Below are 24,962 nucleotides of genomic sequence, written 5' to 3'. Positions count from 1 at the left end.
CTAAAATCAAACCAGCAGTGCAGCCCTGGAGAAGCCTACCTGACATGGTGGATCCTAGCGTGCTGACTTCACTTCCTGACATGGGAACACGGGCTTTCACCCGTGTGACTGGTCTGCAGTCTGTACACACGTGTGTATGTGTGCATGCACACAACACAGGTGGGAACTGTTACAGTTGTGTCAATAGAACACTCACTTCAAGAAGCTCTGCTCCTCCTCCCTGCTCTAGTACAGTCTATACAGTGTGGATGGTACTGGTATTTTGAAGATCTAGTAGAATTTCCCTATGAAACTGACTCAACTTGATGCATTTTCTGTTTCTTTTTGTTGGGGAGGCAGGGGCGGCTTTTCTGTGACAACTTTATAAATCAGTCTGTTTAGAATGTCTCTCTCTTCTGGAGTCTATATTGATAGGTTATATTATCCTACAAAATTATTCATTCCATTCAGATTTTTATTTAAATAGAGTTGGGATATAATTCATAATTCTTTTTAAAGAATTCATGTAGAACTCCTGATTCTTTTTAGGTTTATTTTCATTTTTATTTATTTTCTTTACTACTGAGGTAAAGCTTACACATGGTAAGGTGCATAAATCTTATGTGTACAGCTCAGTGACTTTGTACACACGTCTACACCTGTGGCACCACTGTCCAGATCAAGATACAGAACTCTCAGTACCCAGGTCGCTCTTCCAGGCCCCTCCCAGTCAGGAAGTCCAAGGTAATTACTCCTATTCCTTATTTTGAGTGGTGATGCTTTCTATTAATTTTTTACTAGGATTGTGAATAATTTATGTTTTACTGGTATTATTTCAAAGCACAGGCATTTGGATTTATTTATTATTTCTACCATTTTTCACTTTCTTATTAACTTCTGCTTTGATCTTTACAAATTCCTCCCTTTTGCTTTATTTTGTTTTCTGGGCTTATTTTGTTTTCCTTTCTGAGTTCTTGAGCTGGGTGTTTAGCCCACACATATTCCTTCTTTCTTGTTCAATAATACAACATTTACACCAGTGATTTCTCCGCAGAGCATGCTCCAGTGTTCTCAACAGGCTCTGAGGAGCAGTGTTTTCATTATGATTATTTTCTAGATTTTATGCACTTTTGAACTGCATTTCTTCTTTGACCGAAGAATTATTTAAGACAGAGGCTTTTGTTCCTTTTTAATTTCCAAGTGTTCCAAGAGCTTTTTCTTTTTGGTTTTGTTCTTAATTTTAAATTCATCACACTGTGACCAGAGAAAGTTGGCTGAATTAGCTCTACCTATTTGAATTTATAAAGGTTCTGTATTACCTGAAATATGGTTAGTTTGCATCAATGTTTTCTATGAGCACTTTTTAAAAAGAGTGTTCTTTAGTTTCAGGGTTAAGAGTTATATATATATATACTAAACGGATGTTATCTTTTCTGTTACTTATTCTTGACCACTTGATATATCGGGGATTACAAAATACAATAAGTTCTCCTACTACCGCCGTCCCTGATCATTCCCCTCAAATGGCCCCTCATTTTGGCTTTTTTGGACCTCGATCCTGCTGGTTGTGGCCTTTTCGTCTGGTTTGCTTTTTTGTGTGAAATTCTCTCGATACTTAGACAAGTTTGTGTTTTTGCTTTAGTGGCTGCTTTCATAACTCAACTTTACACAATACCTGTACTTTTCTGTTTCCAACAGTTCCTATTTATTTCCTCTACTAAGTATCTGATTATCAAATACATCATCCTTATTGTTCCCTTTCTCACTTGAATATGCTTTTACTATGTGATGTTCTCCTTAAATGGTATGTTTTAATCTTCAGCTACTGATGATGAGAAAAACAGCATTCTTATGTTTTCTCCCATCATCTTCCTTCCCAAGAGTTTTTACTAAATATATAAATTCTACATTGCCAGAACATGTAGCATTTACATCTGGCCGCTGGTCCTCTCCATCACTGCATCCTCCTGCATCCCGATGCGTTTTCTGCTCTGACTTCTGTCTTGAGGTCGACTGGCTCCTGGTTCACCTGCTCCTCTGGTCTCACCACCTCTCCTCTGAGCGCTTGCATTTTGTTCTAGCTTCATGGATTCTGTTGGATTGCTAAGGTTTATTTCTTGGCAAAAAGTTCAGATACCATTTTCATCTGCTCAATGTCAGTTTTTTTCTGTGAAATTCTTTTCTGTTATTTGTTTTTTTACAAAATATTTTGGTTTTACAAAATTGTGTGATGTTGCCTTTATTACTCATCATTTGAAAATGAGTTTTATTCAATCCAGCTTTGTGGAAAAGGCTCACATTGCAGAAAGGATGGGGCGTTTGTTTGGCTTTTACATCTGATCAGATGGTTCTGTGTGAGTTCCATTTGCCTTCACTCCTTCCCTCTGGTAACAGAGGCCGCTGTGAGCCTTCCCGTGGGAGCAAACATCTCCTATCCTCTCCATCAAGGAGACACTAACACTTGTGTGTACGAGTCCTCAGTCAGCTCCACGTCTCCTGCTCCTGTGAACCGAAACGGAGCCAGGAAGCTCCCACTCCAGCTGCTGCGCCCCGTCCACGCTGCTGCAAATAGGAGGGCCCCTCGCTGGTGAGAGGTGTTTCATTAGCTGGCCCCTTCCCACCTCGGCACTGAGCTCTTTCCCTGCAGCACCGTATCCTGGCTCCTTCCTGCACACACCTCTACTGATTCCACACTGAGGGCCTCTTCCTCCCATTCAGGGGCTTGGATTTTAGCTGTATTTCTGTTTTGCCCAAATTTAAGTTCGCCTTTTTGGTTTTCATGCTTCTTGGTACTTTTGGACGATTTCCAGGTTCTAAAGAAGGGAGAAATGCTGACGGATGCCACAGTGTTCAAAGCAAAAATCAGGCCCTTTATTTTAGCTTGTAACCTCAGACTCATAACTAGCACACTTCCAACTTTATTCCACTCCCCTTTGAGCCTTCCACCCCAACTGTGCTGCACCCCCAGCCTCCAGAGGGCTGCAGCCCACACACGCTGACCTTACGGGGCCACGAGGACTGCTGGGCCTGCCCGCATCCTGCTCTGCAGATAGCCGAGCCTCCCCAAGTGCCCCGCACCCCTCAGTCCAGTGCCTAGGACGGTGGCTGGCAAACAGAACACACGACACTTGTCCACAATTCAGTTTTCCGTCTGCACCCTGACTCCTGTCCACCTCTCACTCTGCCTCAGATGCCACCATCTCCATCAATCCTCCTCCATCAATCCTCCTCGAGCTGGAAGTCAGCTCCCATGTGCTTTATTCGACCATGTAATCTGACTTATGTACGTGACTCCAGTGGCCTGGATCCTGGAGGCTGACATGCCACCACTCAACCTTTAACCCCTATTCCCAGCTCAGGTCTTGGTTCGCAGGAGGTGCTGCAGGCACGCAGGCAGGGGTACTAGAGTGTGGGGGTGACGTGAATGCAAGCAAATGCCCAGCGCTTCCTGGCGGGTGCAGCCGAGTGGGGCACAGCCTGGGGATGGTGAGCAGGTCCAGCCCCCACTGGGATTGCAGCAAGGGGCCCGTGAGCAGAGCCATGTGTGGGGTGGTTTCTAAATGTTTCTAAGGTAAATACACAGGGAATTAAGTCAATCCAGAAAGAAAGAAGATCTGGAGTCTGTTTACCTACAAGTCACCCAATTTAAGAAACTATTTAAAGATATCAACATTCAAAAGGAGGAAGACCCAATCAGGCTTAGAAAGAGGCTGGCAGGAGATGAGAATGAGTGAGGTTCCCGTGGATGACCTTGGTGACAGCTGGGAACACTGACCCACCTGCCGGGCCCAGGGTGCCACAGCCATCCCGAAGAAGCCTCTGCACGGTCCAGGAACTCTCCTTTTCTACCACTCCTCTCACAGTAACAGGCTTGCGGGATGCAGGGGTCCAAAGGGGAGGATTAGTGAGAAGATGCTGTTCCCATGCTGGCTGGATGGGAGCCAGGATGAGGGACGGGGGTAAAAACAGTCTCCGTGATCATTCACACGCAGGCTGGACCTCAAATCTCTCCTCTTGAAAGTGAGATGACACCTCTGTTCCTGGAGATGTGAGCATTAAGTGGGAAAACCTGAATTCAAGTGCCCAGCCTGGGACATGGCGCAGAACGGGGGCTTAGTACATGCTGGATCCCCTGCCCCTCACCCACCACCCCAGAGCCCCAGAGCCCCTGCCCCAGTGCTCCCTTACACACCCCAACACAGACGCACACTCATATACACGCTCACCCACACACACTCTCACCAACACTCATACCACCATACACTAACACACACTCATACTAACCACACACACACACTCATGCACACTTGCACTCACTCTCACACACACACACTTGCTGAGTGTGACTGAGTCCCTTCCCCTCTCCCGTGTCCCCCATGCATCATGGGGGGCTGGACGGGTGCCCCAGGGGACTTCCCTTCTCCATACCCTCAGGCCAGTCCTGGCTGGGAGCCAGAAGGCACAAGTGTCTGTCACCAGCTCTTTTCAGCCAACATAAGCTAATCCACATTGCTATTAGCTGGCACAGGAAGAAGTGAAGGGAAAGTGGAAAGGCATTAATATTGCAGTCTGCAACTACCTATTTCATACTTCACTGAGAAAAATCTGTATTTAGAGTTGGTTTTAAAAAAAGGAACACAAGGACTAATTGGATTGCATCTTCTGAGAGACCCTGCTAAATGACTTAAAACCATGAAGTCTCCGTTCTTTAACCCATTCTGAAGCAAATTTCCCTCCCAGCAGAAAGGATTCCAAAGACAAGTGTTTTCTGAGAGGGCTGGCTACAACTGCGCATGCCAGCCTGAGGCACGGCCCGTGAAGGGACCGTGGACAGTGTCCCCGGGGCCCACACGCGCCCAGACGAGGTCCTCTGCCTGCTGCAGCTCAAGACAGCTGTTTCTCAAAGTTACCCTGAACGTCTCCCTGTTTCATTTCCAAATTTAATCTCCCAGAGAGAGGGCTCGCTCTGCCCATTTCCAATCTCTGAAGTTAATATACAGATTTATATTCCTTTCTTAGGCTTGCTCTCCTAAATTAAGGGGCATAATTACCAGCAGTGCCTGCTCCCAACGAATCAAGCACCCAGGGAGACAGGCTGGCAGCTCTGGACCTGCGGCTGCTGCCCTGGGGGAGCCGCCAGGCACACAGAGCCCTGAGCTGCTGGCAGGCTGTGCTCACACACCAGACCTGGAGGTGGGGCGCTCCACGGCCCCCCAGGGGAAGCCAGATAAGTAAAGCCCGCAGTGACTGCAGGCCCTGGGTCAGCCGGCTCGTCTTCACGGCCCCTTCTGAGGCCTCTGCTTCTCGTTCTGCAGGTGAGAAAGGGAGGCCAAGGGAAGTGAAACATTCTTCCAGAGCTATGTGCAGGTCCCAGACGCCCCACCTCCGAGGGGTCCCAACTCGCTGCTACTTCCATGCCATCTCCCGGAGCCACACAAGCTGTGGGGACCGGGCATCAGGGTCCAGGTCATCTCAGGCATGGCTGAAGGTCCTGCCCACCCCAGCTGTGCGGGAGGAGGGTGTGGGAAGAACAGACCCCGTCCCAGGGGCCTGGCCAGCCTGGCCCACCTTGCTCTGGGGGCCACAAAAGAGTGCAAGGTGCTCTGGCTACAAAGTCACAGATCGGGATGGAGTCCCAGCCCCACCACTGACCCTGACACACCCAACATACAACTCTGGGACCATTTGTTTCCTTTACTTGGAAACAGGCGTAGTGATACTGGTGTCACAAGGTCGCACGAGGGAGGAGTCAGATGGCGTATTAATGAAACCAGCAAGAGAACACACCTGCCTGCCCCAAACAACAGATGACCCCGCTGCCTCCAGGAAAGAGCAGTCAGGGCAGGGAGGCAGCTTATTTGTACCATTTTGCCCCTTTATTTATGTTCTTCACTTGGCTCCATGTATGTGTGTTGCTTACTCAAACAGTGAGAAAACTCTAAAAATACCCACTTATTGGCCCAGAGCCCAGGCCAGTATCCACCAAATGGCAGACCACCCAGTGGAGCCTTTGTTTTCAATAGCAAACCACAGCTCGTGGCGCACACGGTCAGGCCCCCGTGCACACCAGACCGCAGATCCTGACCCCTCCTCTGCAGCAAGAACAACCCCGTGGACAGACCCCTCCTCTGCAGCACGAACAACCCCGTGGACAGACCCCTTCTCTGCAGCACGAACAATCCCGTGGACAGACCCCTCCTCTGCAGCATGAAAGACCCCCATGGACAGACCCCTCCTCTGCAGCATGAATGACTCCCATGGACAGACCCCTCCTCTGCAGCATGAACGACCCCCGTGGACTGACCCCTCCTCTGCAGCATGAAAGACCCCCGTGGACTGACCCCTCCTCTGCAGCATGAACGACCCCCGTGGACTGACCCCTCCTCTGCAGCATGAACGACCCCCGTGGACAGACTCCCCCTGTGCAGCATGAACGACCCCCGTGGACTGAGCCCTCCTGTGCAGCATGAACGGCCCCCGTGGACTGACCCCTCCTGTGCAGCATGAACGACCCCCGTGGACTGACCCCTCCTCTGCAGCATGAATGACCCCCGTGGACTGACCCCTCCTCTGCAGCATGAAAGACCCCCGTGGACAGACCCCTCCTCTGCAGCATGAAAGACCCCCGTGGACAGACCCCTCCTCTGCAGCATGAAAGACCCCCGTGGACAGATCCCTCCTCTGCAGCATGAAAGACCCCCGTGGACAGACCCCTCCTCTGCAGCATGCAAGACCCCCGTGGACAGACCCCTCCTCTGCAGCATGAACGACTCCCGTGGACAGACCCCTCCTCTGCAGCATGAACGACCCCCGTGGACTGACCCCTCCTCTGCAGCATGATGACCCCCATGGACCGACCCCTCCTCTGCAGCATGAACGACCCCCATGGACTGACTCCTGCAGCACGAACGAACCCCGTGGGCTGACCCTTTGTCTGTCGGCCCCAGCAATGGTGAGCTCCGGAGAGGCCAGACTGGCTGAGCCCACCCTCCACCTCCAGGCTCTAGCAGGTGCTGACAGAGCTAAATTAGCACTGGCTGAACTGCTGAATGAACTTGGGTGTCCCGTGGTTCTGCTCTAGGACCCTGGGGCTTGCATCCCCTGGCAGGGCAGAGCTCTCAGCCTCCTCACCAGACTGCAGGGAGGGCGCCTGTTCAAGGGGCCGCTAGCAGGGTCCCGTTCGCCTGGGCATCTGCTCCAACAACTGGGATGAAGCCAAGGTGTCCGTCAGCGTCTCTGCTTGGACCAGGCTCGCCTGGCTTTGGCAGATGCCAGCAGAAAGCAGCAGGGAACGTGGTCCTTGGGGTCTCTGCTGGTTTACTCGCAGCCAGGGTTCTGGGAGCCTGTATCTGGGAGGCAGGCAGTACATCCTCAGGGCCTGAAGCCCACACGTCAAGGAGCCTTCGCAAGGGTGCAGAACTCTGGTTCTAGTTATAGACACTGGAAGCCCAAGAATAAGAGGTGACGCCGCCTATAAGTATCTCCTACACCAGGGGCCCTTCCTATGTGAAGGGCAGTAAACGTTCCACTCTATAGGACCCATGACCCCGCTGCTGTCGTACAAAAGCAGCTGTAGGCAACACGCAGCCGAACAGCACAGCAGCTTTGTTGCAAGAACACTACTTACTCACAGAACCTGCGGAGGGCAGGATGGGCCTGTGGGCTGGTCCGCTCACCCCGACCTGGACCAACCTTAGCCTGTTGATGAGGAAACACATCAGCCGGCACAAAGGCCAGAAAGCTGAAGAGGGCACCGTCTATGGAAACACCTGCCTAACAGCCCAGCAGGGTTTGCAGGCCTGCCCTCTGTCACTACAGCCTTCTCCACCCACTTGTCTCTGTTCCCACTACAGGGGTCCACTGGGACCACCGAGATGGGGAGACGCCCAGGAGATGAGCTACCAACAGGTCTGGGCTGCTCCCTACCCTGAAGGCACAGGGGTGAAGAACTTACTCACAAGGCCAGCACCCTGATTTTTCTTGCTGAAGAGATGGGGCTCTCCTGGGTGCTTCCAGCAGCCTGGGAGGGTGGGGGGAAGGCAGCCAAAAGGGCCTGGGGGTGGTGGGCTCCTCGAGGGCCCCCGTGCTGCCTGTCAGCCCCTGGTGGCAGCCACCTGGGCCAGTCCCTGGTGTTCAGAGGACTGTTGACGCCCTGGACTACTATCAGGGGGTGCTCTCTCCCCCAGGGTGGGACTGAGCCCAGCTCAACCATGCTCCCAGCCCAGTCCAGCACACCCTGCTACCCGAGCCCGGCTTGGGTGTTCACACGAGCTTCCAGGCAAGCTTCTCACTGAAGAACAGTGCTAACACACAGTCAGGGCCCTGGTTCCCAGGGCATGGCAGCCCCCACGCTTGGGCACTTTTTGTTGTCCACAGCAAGGGGGCTCTATGGCACTTCGTGAGTGGGGCGTGACATCCTGCAATGTGCAGGATGCGCCTACAGATGGAAGAACTATCGTGCATTTGCACAACTTTCAAATGTCCTGCCATCATCGACACAGGTGCAAAGGCTGTTTATCATCATCTGAGCCTAGCCCTAGAGCCTCACTCCTCGGACAAAGAAGCACAAAATGCTTTTTGCACACTTTCAGTATCAGTGAATTCTTCAGGAAGGCAGCTGCAGTTTTAGAGGGAAGATATACTTTGTTTTGCTTAAAACTCAAAAACTGTTCATCATCGAAGAAGCCTGCACTGCCGTGGCATGCTATGGGCCTCAGAATTCCAGCGCGACCCCACCCTCCCTCCAACCCCTCAGTGCCAGTCGGGATTCAGCGGCCACGTTCACAGCGTGTCCCTGGAGAGGCAGCATCTCTTCTACTGCAACTTTCAGGGTTGTCACACCCACAGACCGACTTAACGAAATACATATTATTATAAATTACTCTCCTTCTGTTTCCCCTTTATCTTACACTCAAGACGCTACTGAATATTGATATCGTGTGTGGCCAGGTGAGGAAGGGGACTTTACAAACCATTTGCTATCAAGGGTCCTGGGTCTGACAGGCTAAATTGCCCTGGGGGCCAGGTCATGAAGAGGGGGCACAACTGTCATGAAGGCCCACAAACCCACCATGAGCCTGAATTTCCCCTCCACCTCAACTCCACTCCCCTGGGGGGAGCTCAGGGACAATACCTGCAGGCTGCCTGCAGTTGGGGGTCAACATCCTGCTATTTGGGACACTTGCCCAGAGCACCTCCTGCCCAGCCTGCTGGAAGTCTCGATGGCCTTTGAGAACCGAAGGATCCCCAAGAGAAGGTTCTCATCAGAGAGATGCCCTGGGTCAGCCCTAACCCTCCATCTCTGGCAGGGCCAGGTCACAGGGCAGTCTCTGAGACTGAAAATTAACCAAGTCTATGCCCAGCAGGGAGACTGGCCCGCTGAGAAACCACACTACCACCTTGGACACCGCTGGATGCAGACACGCACAGGAGGTCGACCTGGAGTACAGAGGGGCAGGTTCCAGGAGAGGTGATAGGCAGGCACGAAGTGAGGGAGTGAGGAAGGAGTTTTCCAGATGGAAAAGGAGGACCATGCAGCGGAACAGCACATGTAAAGGCATGGTGGTATAAAATACACAGAAATGGAGGAAATTTGGGAATCCCCGGAGGAGTGCACTAGGAGACAAGGGGAGAGAGGGCCTGCGATCAGTCACGAAGATCCTCATCTCAGAGGTTCCATATAGATGAGAGCCATGGTGCGAGAGCTCAGGGGGGCTGGAGCTGTCCAGGCGTCTGCTCAGATCCTCCGTAGTCAGACCAGCTGGCCACCAAACCCCATCAGAATCAGGCATGGGAAGGCAGCGAGAAACAGGGTGGCTTTACAGAGGGGCTGGGAGAGAGGTGGAGGGGGAGAGGACACGACAGGGGTCTCTGGAGCTGGTCGCAGCCCAGGAGGCAACACTATTTCTAAAAGCTACTGTTCTTAGGACCAGTAGTCTGCAGAGGTCAGTGGAATACTTAGAGAAAACTCCCTCAATGAACCAGAGACTAATACAATGAAGGTTGGCCAGCCTCCCAAAGGGACCAGAAAACCTATTGATTATTTACCCAAAGGCCACAGACCAAGACTACGTCCTAAACCTTCTGAGGGTGAAATCTGCTCAGGCTGCCTTGGGCAAAGTGCACACCATCGATCCCCTGTCCCCATCTGGCAGAGACCACAGGCCAGGTCCATGGGATGGTCAGCTGTGGTGCAGCCAGGACGAGACCTGGGACCACAGACAGGAGATTGGGGTCCCATCAGTGCAGCAGTAAGGTGGGGAGGAGCCTCCTGGCCAGGCCTGGGGGAAAAGGCATTTACCTGGACACAGCCCCAGACAACCAGACGCCTCCCAGAGGCCCTGGCATCAAGCAAGCACTTGGTATGTGAACTTTGGTTTTATTCATTTATTCCTGCAAATCTGTGTGTCGTGGGTGACCCTAAAGCAACAGCATACCCCCCGACACCTTCTGGAAGAAATGCCTGGGGCTCCTTGGAGGGCCAGGTGCACAGCGGGACAGGGAGAGAAGCAGCCCTGCCTGGAAGAGCACTGCAGAAGGGACAGGACTCCCAGCGGCTGGGCTGCCTGCCAGTGGCCGCATGCATGCCTTAGGCATTCCCAGCACCAAGCCTGCTCTGGAAAACTATTCTCCTGCCTGAGCCCCGCACCCCACACCAGGCACAGGGAGACAGGGCCATTGTCTGTGCAGACTGCGGGCGTGTCTGGGCCCTCTGTGGCACAGCACGTCCCCTGTGAGGCCCAGAGCCACGGCCACGTCCTCCACAACATGACCGTGATGCCCGGGGCCCAGCACCCCCTCTCTCACACCAGAGCCAAGCGATGGTGCTTGTGGCTGAGACGGAGGAACAGGGATGGGACTGAACCTCCCACCTGAAACAAACAAAATACATAAGACAGTGCTTCCTAAGACACTGAACAACAGGCAGCAAAGAACAGGATCTTGGAAAGACAGCAACCACGAGGTGAGCTTGCCGCCCAGCTTGCCGTCTTGAGAGGGTCCAGGACAGAGTACAACCTGGATTGAAGAGGCAAAGCCCAGAGTGCAGGGAGAGTGAGGCAGCCAGAATCCACAGTGCAGGGGTGTGCAGGGGGTCCCCTCGAGTACGCACACAACTCTGCCTGGCACATGTGGGAGAGGAAAGACCCCCAGGCTGAGGACTGAATCCCGAGGAAGCACGAGAGGGAATAGTGCCTGCTCCCTCCGCCAGACTGGAAACCTCCTAATTCACAGGGCAGGGCACTCAGGAGGCCAGGACCCAGAAGTGGGCAATCATCAGCCCTTCCACACTGCTCCAGGACAGCCCAGCACATCGTAAAAATGCCATAAGAAAGGTCAAGACGTTTCCAAGTACTGATAACGTTTCACTGAGTCCCTGAATGGAGGTCAAGAACCTTCACAGGAATACTAGAGCACCCGGCATCCAACCAACACAGGTGTCAGAAATAGCGGAGAAGGACTTGAAACAGTCAATATACCCGGATTCCATATTGTGAAAAGTTAAGTAGAGACATGGAAGAAAAAAAAAAAGACCAAAATAAAATATAGAGGTGAAAACTACAATGCCTGAAATAAAAAATACATGGATCATCTTAATAGAAGATTAGATATTAACTAAAGAGAAAATCAGAAAACTTGAAGACACAGCAATAGAAATGACTCAAAATGAAAAACAGAGAGAAGAATAATCTTAAAAAATGAAAAGAACCCAAGAGAGCCATGGGACAAGCATCCTTGAAGGAGGCCTTTCCAAAAGGATGAGCACAGAAAGTCCAGAGCTAAGAAACACAAAAACCCCAGGCATATGAAACACGAAGAAAAACACAACGAGGCACATCATCATCAAATTGCTCAGAACAGCGATAAAGAGACTATCTCAAAGGCCATCAGAGAACACAGACATGTCACCCGGAGGGACGACGATGTGAGCTGGAGTCAACATATCAGCATCTTTAAAGTCCTGAAAGGAAAAAAGGCCGTCAACTAAGAAAATTAACAAAACTGACAAACTTTCAGCTAGACTGATTAAGGAAAATAGAGAAGAATTAATTCACTCAAGTCAGAAGTGAGAGAGGGAACATTACTACCGACCTTAAAGAAGGAAGGATCATAGGAGAATACTATGAACAACTGTCCATCAACAAACCAGACAACCTAGATGAAATGGACAAATTCCTAGAAACACACAAACCGCCAAAATGGACTCAAGAAGAAATAGAAAATCTGAACAGACCAGTAACAAGGAAGGAGACTCAGTAACTGAAAATCTCCCAACAGAGAAATGTCGGGACTAGACGGCTTCACTGGTGAATGCTACCAAACATGCAAAGGAGAATCAACACCAATCCTTATCCAAATTCTCCCAGAGTGTTGAAGAGGAGAGAACACTTCTTAACTCATTCTATGAGGCCAGCATTACCCTGATACCAAAGCCAGACAAAGACACTACAAAAAAAGAAAACTAAGACCAATAACCCTTTTGGATACAGGTGTAAAAATCTTCAACAAGATAGAAGCAAACCGCATCCAGCACAGAGTAGAAGGATTACACATCATGTGGGATTTATACCAGGTATGCAACACACAAAATCAATTAGTATAACACACCACATTAGCAGAGTAAAGAAAAAGAATTACATGATCATCTCGATTGAGGCAGAAAAAGCATTTGGCAAAAATCCAACGCCCTTTCATGATAAAAACACTCAGTAAACTAGGAACACTCAATGGTGAGAGACTGAAACGTCTCCTCTAAGATCAGAACAAGACAAGGATGCCCACGCTCACCACCACTATTCAAGATTATATGGAATTCTAGCCAGGGCAGTTAGGCAAGAACAAGAAATAAAAGGCATCCACACTGGAAAGGAAGAAATAAAGCTACCTCGTTTCACCTATGACATGATCTCACATGCAGAAAATCCTGAAGAATAAAAAAAAAAACTCTTAGAGTTAAACGAATTCGGCAAAGTTACAGGAGACTAAAATACTTATGAATAAGTTTAACCAAGGAGGTGAAAGACGTGAACACTGAAAACTACAAAACATTGCTAAAAGAAATTAAAGAAAACCTAAATAAATGGAAAGACATTCTGTGTTCATGGGCTGAAAGACTTAATACTGTTAAGAAACAAAACTCTTCAAAGTGATCTATAGATTCAATGAATCCCTGTCAAAATCCTAAGAGCCTTTTTTGCAGAAATGGAAAAGCTGATCCAAAATTCAAATGGAATTGCAAAAGACCCCAATTGCCAAGATGATCTTGAAACAGGAGGAGAAAGTTGGAGGAGTCACACTTACCAATTTCAAAACTTACTACAAAGCGACAGCAATCAGAACAGTGTGCTACTGACATAGGGACAGACATAGATCAATGGAACAGAACTGGAGTCCAGAAATGCACCCATATGTCTATGGTCAATTGACTATCAACAGGGGAGCCAGGACATTCAATGGAGAAAGAATAGTCTTTTCCACAACTGGTGCTGAGACAACTGGACATCCACATGCAAAAGAATGAAGGTGGACCTCCACCTCACACCATCTTCAAAATTTACCTCAATTGGATCAAAACCTACATGTAAGAGCTAAAACTATAAAACTCCTAGAAGGAAACATAGGAGTAAATCTTCTTGACCTTGGATTTGGCAACAGTTTCTTCGGTATGACACCAAAAGCACAAACGACAAAAGAAAAAATTGATAAAATGGACTTCATCAGAGCTAAAAACTTTCATGCACCAAGGGACATCATCAAGCGAGTGAACAGACAACCCAAAGAATGGGAGGAAATATTTGCAAATCATATATCTGATAAGGATCTCGTATTCAGAATATATAAGAACTCTTACAGAACATAACTCTTACAGAACTCTTACAACTCAACAACAAAAAGACAAACAGCCCAATTTAAAAATGAGTAAAGAGGGTCTAGCCCGTGTCATAGTGGTTAAGTTCGGCACACTCTGCTTTGGCAGCCCGGGTTTGTCGGTTCAGATCCTGGGCGTGGACCTACATCACTTGTCAGCTATGCTGTGGCAGCGACCCACATACAAAAAATAGAGGAAGACTGGCACAGATCTTAGTTCAGGGTGCATCTTCCTCAGCAAAAAACAAGAAAAGAAAAGAAAAAATAAGGGTAAAGGACCTGAACAGACATTTTTCCAAAGAAGACATACAAATGGCCAACAAGCACATTGTTGAGAAGAGAAGCTCAACATCACTACCATCGGGGAAAAGCAAACCAAACCGCATGAGACACCACTTCACTCACACCCACTAGGTAGCTCTAGTTAAAAAAAACAAAACAGAAAATAACAAGTGTTACTGTCACCTCTCTCATTCCCGATACTGGTAATTTGTGTTTTCTCTCCTTTTTTTCTGATTAGTTGATCTCAAAGAACAAGAGTTTGGTCTCATCTATAGAAGTGAACCCTAAATGTGACTGAGATGAAAACAACTTCTTCATTTCAACGGCCACAGGCATTTTCCCAAGATGGAACAAGAAGCAGAGGTGCAAGAGGCCAGGAGGGTCCAGAGACCCCTGGGGGTGGGGAACCCCACACGTAAAGACTGAGCTCTCTAATGGGCTCGTGGACTGAGCGGGAGCCCAGCCCGGGCAGGACCCAGCAGACGTGGCTCCCCAGAGAGCTGCCCAAGCGCCGGGCATGGACCTCCCTGCCAGCAGCGCCTGGCTCAGTGTGACCAGCCTTCTGAACTGCCCTGCATCCCTCTGGTGACAAAGTCCCTCCCTCTTCGTGAGGCAGCCTGGCCTGCCAGACTCCCTCACAGCTCCAAAGCGTCATAAACCTTTAATGCTAATGGTACTCGAGGACAGCTCGCCAGTACGGCATAACCTCTAAATAGACACTGTGTATTTCAGTGTAGCTCAAGAGGATCCATGGCTCGATCCCACGGGCCTTACCCAGCTCCACAGAGCAGTAACAAGCAGGAGAGGGAGCAGGGCAACATGCTCTCCCCTCCCCCATGGCAATACTAATTAATGTGACCACTTCTGAGCGCAGAGTGAGGATGCTCACACACCCAAGCCGCTTCATCACCCATTCACTCAACACACGAGGCCAGTCTGTGCCAAGTACCACAATGGTACTGATGGAGCTGAGGCTGGGCCTGCAAGAGCTCTCAACACAGGGGCCCACGTCCCAGGGATCAGGCCACTACCTTCTCCCCAGAGCCCCATCTTGGCAGATGTTTCAGGCCTCTTGGAGGAGAGATGATGCTGAGATTAGCAGTGGGAATCCTGGTCAAAGGCTACCTTTCTGCTCAGCTTTGGACCCATCAAGTACCTAGGACGGTCTTGAGTGGCTGTTGCTTCCTGGTGAGGGGTGAGAAGGATCTGAAATTGACTCCCCTTCCCCTGTCCACTCCAGCCTGGAGGGACACACCAGAAGTGACAGGCCATGGGCAGCCATGATGGCTCACCAGCTATTTGCTACTGAGCACAGCCAGTCACCTGAGCTGGGACATACCCTCACCTCAGAAAAGGAAGCCCAGCTGGAGAGTAGGTCCAAGCCAAACTTTCATCCTAGAAGGCCAGCTTATCATTTCTTAAGTCAGCACATTTGCCAAGAAAGAGAACTTTAATGAAATCCCCAGCTTGCCCACCCCTGGGAACAGGCAGCTGGAGAGCTCTGGGAGCCATTATCCTTAGGGCTGGAGAGACTGTCTGGGGCAGCCCAAGGCAAGTGACGGATAAATTGTGAGCAAACTGTGCCTTAGTTCTAAAGCAGCAGAGGGCAGGATGGCCCCAAGAGGCAGACTTATAGAAATCTAGCATTTCAGCTGAAAAAAATAGAAACAAAGCCAAAAGTTGTCCACATCTGGAGGCAGTATAGGCAACTCAGCCCCCACCTGTGTGCCTGGAGGGGCGCCAACCGACCCAATCATGGTTTCTGCTGCCCCAAACCCAGCTCTGCAGAGATGGGAGCCCATCCCCATTTACACGTGAGAGGAGACTTGTCTGGGCCCCAATGGGGGTTGTCTGGGTACGGCGCTTCTAACAGGGTCTGGAGGTTTAACTGAATCGATAAGGCCGCCTCCTCTATAAGAGCAGCTGTTAACATGGTGGAGGCGTCACAAATTCTATGAATATCCAATGAAAGTGGGAAACTCCCTTCCAGAAAATACATGCACCTAACAGAAACTTTTCTACAACTCCAAGGGCTTTCTGGACCCCTTGATGTCTCCATGGATGCTGATGCTGGATGAAGACTTGTGCTGAGAAGAAACGACTGAATTTGAAAGGTCTGGCTATGGAAATGGCCCTCCTCTGAGGTTATCTCTGCCAGATGGGGCTCTTTACTGTATCACGACAAACACAAGTTTCCATGTTTCCCAGTCACGGAAGGCACAGGGAAGTCCATCTACAGAAGAGCGGGGCAGACATGGTGGCCATGAGAGCTTCCACCACAGGGCAGCAGAGCACTGCCCGGCAGTGGGCCTGGGGTCCACAGGAAAGGAAGCACCAGAGCAGGTCCTGGTTGTCAGAGAACTGAGGACGCTCTGAGCCCCTGCAATGAACCGTGGGCACCGAGGCAGGACCACGTCTGACCAAGCTCCATCTGAACACACCTGCAAGGGAAACGCACGGGAGAGGAATGCTCCCGGTGGCTGGTGAAGATGCTGCAAACCTAATAATACAGGAAGTAGTGAAATCACTCAGTGCGGACACAGTAAGAACTAGTAGCTGAGAAAGAGCTGACCCAGAGAGGGTCACTGTAGAGACATGAGAAAAAACAAGCTGTACTTAGCACTGGGATGAGGGCGAGGTCTGCTGTATAGGACTTTCCCCTGTCTGGAATCATTCCCATAATTTTTAAACATAAATTAACCAATTTCTATTTTGTGGCTGTGATACACTAACTCTCACTCTATACCAGTTCTGCCGGGGGGCGGGGGACATGACCCACGAGGGTTTTCACTTTCCAAGTCGGACGTGCCCACCTTCTCCCCGTCTCCCTCCCCTGACCCCAGAAAGGGGTCCCAGGAGTCACATGGGAAAAATGGAGCTAGCAGCTGGATAAAAAAGCCATGTGCAAGTAACAGAAAGGATGAAACACCCAGGAATAAACCTAACAAGAAACATGCAAGACTTACTAGAAGAAAACAACCCAACTCAGGTCAAAGACGTGAGCGAAGACCTAAACAGGCAGAGACGTACGACATTCCGAATGGGAAGCATCAACACTGCAGATCCCACGCGTCCACGTTAATTTATAAACAAAGGCAACTCCAACAGGACTGCTACATGAAACCTGACAAGCCCACTCCACACTCTACCTAGGAGAGAAAACATGAGAACACCTAAGAAAATGCTCAAAAAGGAAACAATAAGAAGGCCATGCCCTATCAGGCATCAAACACTCTCTAAGGTTCTGGTAACAAACAGCGTGTCGCCGAGTCCAAAGACAGATGTCAATGGTCCCCTCGCATTAGGAGCCTTCTTCTCCTGTTTGGAAGGGGATCCAAGTATCTTCTGCAATCAAGGGCTAGGAATTTATTTTATAGGCAAAGAAACCATCTTCTCAGGCTACTGTCTCTAAAATGCAGATAGATCCTCGCAAGGTAACAAACTAAATCATCAGCCTCTTCTTATTAGATCTTTGCAAACAGGGCAAAACCAAAATGACTGGGGCCCAGACTGAGGGAGGGGCAGAGGGAGGATGGACTGCTTCCTCCTGGGTCCACACCCAGCTGCTCAACAAGTACTTTAAAATCGCCCCTGGCCTGCAACATGGGGCCCGCAGGCCCAACCCAGGTCTGGAGAGAGGCGGCCATTTGAACCCCGCCCGCTATCTGCCCGCTCGCTGGACCTCCTTCCTGGTCTGAGTAACTGTGCGGACCAACTTGAGGGTGTGCTGTGAGGAAGTGAGACCATCACAACCACGCCTGTGCCAAGGGCCACGGCTATGGCATGTGTGACATGCACGTGTCTGCTAGAAGGAACGTTCAGTTCAATGCTGAGGGAGAACTGGGCTCTGTGAGACCGAAGACTTTCCAGGAGGTGGGAACAGCATGAGGAATAACACGGAAGGGGAAGATGATGATGTGCTCAGGACTGACAAGGGGCCAGATGGGCCAGCTGGCGGGGCTGTGGAGAGGACGTGCAGACGTGCAGACAGGGAGTGAGGGAGGACATCTGGGTGGGGCGCGGCAACCACACAGTGGGAAGAGGACAGGCACACACAGAGCCTCTCGGTCCCTCACAATGGCTGCCCAGAAAACACTCGCTGAATCTGCCAAATTTACCCCAAATGTGAGAGGCATTTAACACCGCCTGGTCCACTGTGTGTGATCCCTCCCCTCCCCGGGGAGCCTCATCCTAAGACACAGGGACCTCCAGGGGTGAGGACAGAGAGCCCAAGCCAGCCTCCATTGGGGCTGGGGGGAAGAGGGGCCTGTGGCAGAGAACCAGCAGTGTTGGCTCCATCAACATGTCCCTGCAGAGCCTGGGTGTGCTCAAACACATGAACTCACTTCTCTTCACAAGGCTTCCGAGACGCTGGCATCTCTCTCTGCCTGCAGAGAAGTCCAGGGCGAGGGCACCCGAGCCTGTCTGGGGTGGAGAGCAGGCAAAGAAGCTCCTAGGCAGGGGCCAGGGCTGGGGGAGGCCATGTCTCAGACCCTGGACACATGCTCGCTCAGGACCCCCCCACTGGGGCTCAGGGGACAGACATGCAATGCCGTAAGAGCAGCAGGCACCATGGCCATGGGAACCCAGCCTCAGGGCAGCCCTCAAGGGGCAGAGGCTAGAAACCAGCTCTGTATCCTGGTCGCCTGGAGCCCTCTGCCCTGAAGCACTTGCTCTGTGAGGTGGCCAGTTGCCAACCCAGGCCTATACATCCCAGGGCAACTTGACACTGAATTCTAAATATACCTCACTGAGCCATCCTCTCTACATCCCTGAAAATGGGCCCTCAGCAGCCTGCAGAGCTGCCCCAGCACTTGCCTCTGGGGAGCCAGCACTCAGCAGTGGATCTAGGCAGTTGGGAACAGAGGAGGGGACAAGGACCGTTGGGAGGCGAGCTGGCTGCGGAGTCCTGGGTGCGAGTCCTGCCAGCGTCTTTTCCCAGAAACACACAACTCTGGACACGTGACTCCCCTTCAGTCTGCTGTCCTCAGCTGTAAGGTGGGGACAGTTGTAACCCTGCCTGTGTTAACATACGAGTCAGCGTGGTGATGAACATGATGTTCAGGAGTCCTGAAGGCCCAGGCAGAGTCATGTAGTGGTGAACAGCAAAGCCTCTGGGGCTGGAGCCCACTAGAACGCTGGCCATGACTGGATGGATGTGACCTCCGCCTCCTGATGTGTCAGGAGGAGGACACAACCACCTCACAGGGTTACAAGAGTTACGTCTGAAGCTCTCACAACAGCGCCTGGCTGTCAGGGCCAGGTAAGCAGGTGTTAATAAACTGGTATCGTCACCATCACCTAGGGGCTCACAAACTAACCCAACCTGCATAAGTCCACCTGAAATCAACTTTACTGTTCACTGGCTCATTTCATTCGGGCCAGGCACTCGACACCTAGATGGCGAGGACACTGTTTTGACCTAGAGGAGCTAGCACTGCCACTCAGCACTGCCAGCGACCACTGGACTTGCTCTCCTGCAGCGAAGGCCACCTCCTTTACTGGCTACCCTTGAGGAAGCAGGATGGCCAGGGTCACGGCTGGCAGCTGGCACAAAGGTACAGAAGCAGCAGACCAAGGAAGACATCTGGGAGTGAGCAGATGCGGCAGAAAGGCTGAGACAGGGAGGAGGACAGGACCAGGCCCTGGGACACACACAGTGCAGTCCAGACCAACTAGGTCAGCCTCAGAGCAGACCTCCGGGCAAGTGCCAGAGGGAGAGAGCCCAGGCTAGCTGGGGTCGCTGCTGCCTCTGAGGCTGAAACACCCAGATTCTGACTCAGATAGTGCTGCTCGGGGAGAAGAGCACCATCACAGCATGCAGGGCCATGTCTGCCCCCCAACCTCCCACTTCAGCAGCAGTCACTGGGGCCCAGCCACTCTGCCAGCTCTGGTGTCAGGGCCAGGGGACAAGGCACTCTGTCCCCTGCCCAGCACCCGGGGCCCCACTGGATCAGACTCAGATACCAGACTGTGGGCTGCAGAGCCCCACATGTGGTCCCAGTGATTACCTCCCGCAAGCCTTACTGACACGTCTACTAAGGACAAAGTTCTCCTGTCGTGGCAGAGGGTCTTTCAGTCTGGCGCTTGCTCCCACGGCAGGATGGATCCAGAAGGTGAAATGAGTCACTATCAGTCATAGAACCAGGAGGTTCTTTTAATAATTTACCAGAAGGCAGCTGGCCACGCTGGCGGACTGTGATAAGGCCAGATTCACAGGCAGAAGGCGCATATGGATGATGACTGCAAGCAGTGAACAATGGAAGCTCACACAACTCCCTCCTGATAATTTACTGGCCCTTGACACTGGCTTTAACAAGGAAGCATCAGCAGGCCCACTTGGCTTTGCACGGCCCCTGTAGAGTTTACAAATGACTCTCACCAGCATCCCGTGATCTGTGCACGAGCCCCTCAGAGCCAGAGTGAGCACTGCTGGTGCTTTTGGATGAAACCCCGAGGCTGGGAGAGGCCAAGTGGAAGGCCCAGGAGGGCTGCACGCTCCCAGATGAGATAGGACAAGAAAGAACCTGGTCCTTCCTACACCGGGACGACGAGACCTGCCTTGCTGGACTGCTGTCTCGTTGTAGAATCCATCTGTAAAGCGCTTGTCATCGGGCTAGTACAGAGCAGGCTCAACACGTGTAGCCACTGTCACACTGCCCACTGAGAGCTGGAACAACGAAGGAAGAGCCCCAGGACATGGCCTGCCAGACCCTGCCTTTCCACTTCTCCCTGGTCCAGCCACAGCCTTTCCAGGCAGACCCTCTGCAGGGTTCCCCGGGAGGCAAGGAGCAGAAGCCAGCAGGCACCATTAAGGGAAAACGTGACTCAAGGAAGGCGACTGTTTAATAACACGGACTTATGAGGGGTGTAATTCCTCTTAAGAAATAAATCTTCAATTCTCACTCCCTGAAGTATATAAAATATTAGAGGAATTTTCATAGTTATAATCAAAAAACTCATTTCTCCAGACACCGCTGGCCATATCTAATTAGGTTGAGGTATGTTAATGATACAACTATGGCCCAAGACATCTTTCTTTGTGATATTAATTGCATTTAAAGAAAAAAAGCATGAATTATGCTTACTAATTTGCATGGGATTGCTAATTAATAACAGAAAGTCAAACTGTCTTTGTCCTGTCACCTGCAATTAGCTAAAGATGTTTAAATTTTTCTTTTTTCTCTCTCTCCTTTCCTAAATAGTGAACCGACTTTGGGCCAGAAAACAGCAGGTGAGGGAGCTGCAGGCTGGGAGAGATGGGGCAGTAACCAGGCCCCATCCCCAACCGTCCTGGACAGAGGGAAGGGGGACACAGTCAGTGGTCCCTTAGATGTGGATCTCTCACAATCCAGGTCAGAAGGAGAAGGCCACCCAGAGCCCCCCGCTTTCCTAGGACCAGAGACACCCCTGGCAGCAGCCATCACCAAGGCTGCCACTGGAATGGGTGGGAGGGCGGCAGAGCCAGACCCAGGGTTGACTCTGGCTCCCCCAGCCTCATAGTGAGCTCAGGGCCACTGTTGCCCTCTTCAGTCTCCAACACCCCCACCGCCTCAGGGGATTACAGCAGAGCAGAAACCTGCTCCTAACCAATTTGTGGGCATTTTACGGGTAATCCCACTCCCTGAGGATTTGAACACAGATCTCTCGGGCTCCAGACCCCCACCCCCAGCACCACCCTGCCTGGCCTTTACCTCCTTGGGGGCCACAGAAGACACCCCTGGACCCAGGGAAGATTTAGAGGGAGAACAGAGGCTCACAGGCTCCCCAAGTAAGCGCAACATGACTGCATTCCTGGCCCCCAGGCACTGTCATTTCTCATTTTCCCTTTAACTGGGAAGGAGAAGAGAGAAGTGAAATAAACAACATGAAATCAGCTCAAGATTAGACAATCAAAGGCAGAGATTAAAAACCTGGCTGAGGAGACAGGTACAGCCCAGATCCAAAAACAAGCTTGAAGGAACCAGCGCAAGGAGCCCATGGCATCCCGTCCATGTGCACTAGGGCCTCCAGCATCTTGGGGTGCGGGCATCCCGCCCGCGTGCATTAGGGCCTCCAGCATCTCAGGGCGTGGCCAAGAATCGACTTAGGGAAGAGCCAGGCCCCTGCATTCCTGCCTCTCTCTGCAGGGCCAGTGCCACAGGGACAAGGCATACTTCACCCAAAGCTCCCTGTGGAGCCACATCCCCAAAGGTGCCCCAGGGGCCTGGGGGAGGGGCTCCTGCACCTGGGTTAGGGCGCCAGGTCTACAGGCAGCTCCACCCTAGCTGACATCAGAATCACCTGGGGAGAAGTAAAATAATACCGCCGCCTGGCCTGCCCTCCACAGATTCTAATCTAACTGGTCTAGAGTAGGGACCAGGTGTCCATATTTTAACTGACTCTTGGGAGCTTTACACAGGGAACCGAAACTATATGGGCCAAAAATTAAAAAAGACACAGGCCAGAAAGCAGACCACCTTCCAGCCCCATGCCCCTGTGGCGCCCTCATGAGGAGATGTAGCAGTGAAGGGCTAGGGTAGGGGCCGAGGCGTCTTCCCTTCTGGGGCGAAGTGGATGGCTGTGGGGCGATGTGCAAACGCTCAGCCTCGATGCCGCGGGCTTGGCACGTGCTCGGCACAGCTTCATCTCTGATTCCCCCTGCCTGTGTACATCAGGAACAAGGTCCTCGGGCATGCTGCAGTTCAGGTCAGCACCGAGGAAGCGATGCATGTTGACACAGAACATGGGGGTCTCCCCAGGGTTTCTTCACATGGATGCATCCGTGTTCAAAGAACCCCACCCAGTCCGGGCTTCCCTTAGTCACCAAGGAGCAGGCGCCATATTGAAGGGACCTGACATGCCAGTGGCCGAGGAGGAAGCACTGACCCCCGTGATCTGGAAACCAGGCAGGCCAAGCTGCCCCACCTGGGCTTGTCCCCTGCCTCCCCAAAGCTGCTGCAGGCTGACAACAGCCATGGCTGTTGATGACCCACTAATGACCTTCCCACTTGTGCACTCAATGTCACAGGTTACAGAGCTCTTTCCTATCCACAGGCCCACTGAAGCAAGCATGCCTGTCAGGCCCCACCCTCAACGTGGGGCTGACCACCCCCAGCTGGCTTTCTGACCCTGCCCAGGTGACAGCAGAGGGTGTTAAGCAGAGTCCCAGGCCTCCCAGTGAACAACAGGTCCAACAGATCCCTCCAGATCCACCAGTAACAAACGCTCACTGAAAAGAACTCTGACACACAGCCCACAGGCCTCCCCACAGCCTGAAAAGAGGATGGCTGATGTACCAGTTTAAAAAACACACGCACGTAAACTGGATTGTGCTGTCACACTGTTTTAGAGCCTGCTGTTTTCCTCCATTTAGCAAAGTATCGCAGCATCACCACCCTCCCTCCATCATCCTCACCTGGCAAGCCCTGGCCCTGGGGAGACCCAATTAACCACCTGTCTGGCCTACGGGAGGCACCTGAGCGTTGGAGACAAAACCTACCGACCAGCCTTGCCTGAAATTCACAGCCATAAATCTCAAACAGCGCCAGGTGAGCATACCTCCCTCCCCTAATAGATCTCTCCCCGACTCCCCAGGATGAGGGGCACACCTCCCCTCTCTCTAATGTCCCAGCCCGCCTACACAACCTCACAGCCCACCTCCCTCCCCTCCACCTGGAGCCCCCTTTCCATCCCGCTCCCTCCAGCACCATCACTCTTCCTGCTCTACTGTTCAAGCCCTCCCTTATGCAACACCGTGTGCAGCTACAGGCCACTTTCTGGGCCCTTCAGAGCTCACACCTCAGTGCAGTCTAACTCCGCGTATTGAGAACGTCTGTGGGTCAGTACGCTTTCCATGCCCCTGAGGAAGCAGCTCTCACTAGGAGCATTGATGAAATCCTGTCCCCAGGACCACAGGCCACTCTGCTCCTCTCACAGCTCTGTTACAGCATGTGACCCAGCCAGTCCCTAGCTAGACACTTCCTTCTCTGGCTCTGTGGGTGCAGCTGCCCTCCCCAGGTCCCCTGACTCCTGGATGCCCCTCTCAGGCCAGATGTCCAGATGCTGGAGCAGCCTGTCAGGGCTCCAACCTCAGGCTCTACCTTCTCGGCTACCTGCGCTCACTCCAAGAACATGAGTACACCCAGAGGCTTCGCTGGCCTCGACTCAAGGCTCCAGATCCCCAGACCCAGGCACCCAATGTCCAACAGCATCTCAGACCTCCAAGTTTCCCTCCAAACCCCTGCTCCCCAATCTTGCCATTCCCACCCATGACCCCCGACCCACCACCCAGGCCAGAAGCCCCAGTGCCATGCCCGAACCCTGCCCTCACGCTCTCTACCTAATCTGTGTCTCCCTTCGGCACAGCCGAGTCTGACTACGCCTCACCAGGACACCCCTGCTACCCTTGCTCATCTCTCACCGGTCAGGGGCTCTGAGCACAGCCAAGCCTGGGCTCCCAGGTGCTGGTGACTGGGCCTTATCCCTGGTCTCATTCCTCATCCCCATCCCGTGCCTATCCCCCTAGGTCCCCTGCCTCATGAGTGGGCTGATTTCAGGTCCATCCAGCCCCTCCCTACAGTAAGGGCCAACAGTGACAGCAAGGACCACAACCACGATGACCACCTTGGCTGTGGGGAGAGCTGCCCAATCGAAAAGCAAATTCAAGGACATATCGTTTCAACTTGGAGGTCATTCCCATTTTCAGGCTAAGGCCAGATGATCTTCTCAAGGTCAGGGGGTTGACAAGCGATGAGACCAAAACAGGAACTCCAATCTGTGATACAAGTCCCAGAGCTCTCCCAACACTGACGGCAGCCGTGCCCTGTACCCCAAAACCGGCTGGGGCAGGGCAA

The 24,962-nt window shown here is 51.9% G+C and overlaps 1 protein-coding gene across 2 annotated transcripts in view; it reads right to left on the bottom strand.

Moving 5' to 3' along the window:
- The window catches only part of MAD1L1 (mitotic arrest deficient 1 like 1), a 454,569-nt gene that overhangs the window by 163,309 nt on the left and 266,298 nt on the right, over positions 1 to 24,962 (bottom strand). The window lies entirely within an intron of this gene.

The sequence above is a fragment of the Diceros bicornis genome, chromosome 26 (genome assembly GCF_020826845.1).
Source record: "Diceros bicornis minor isolate mBicDic1 chromosome 26, mDicBic1.mat.cur, whole genome shotgun sequence".
Lineage (NCBI taxonomy): Eukaryota > Metazoa > Chordata > Mammalia > Perissodactyla > Rhinocerotidae > Diceros > Diceros bicornis.
This window is presented reverse-complemented; position numbering and strand designations above follow the sequence as displayed.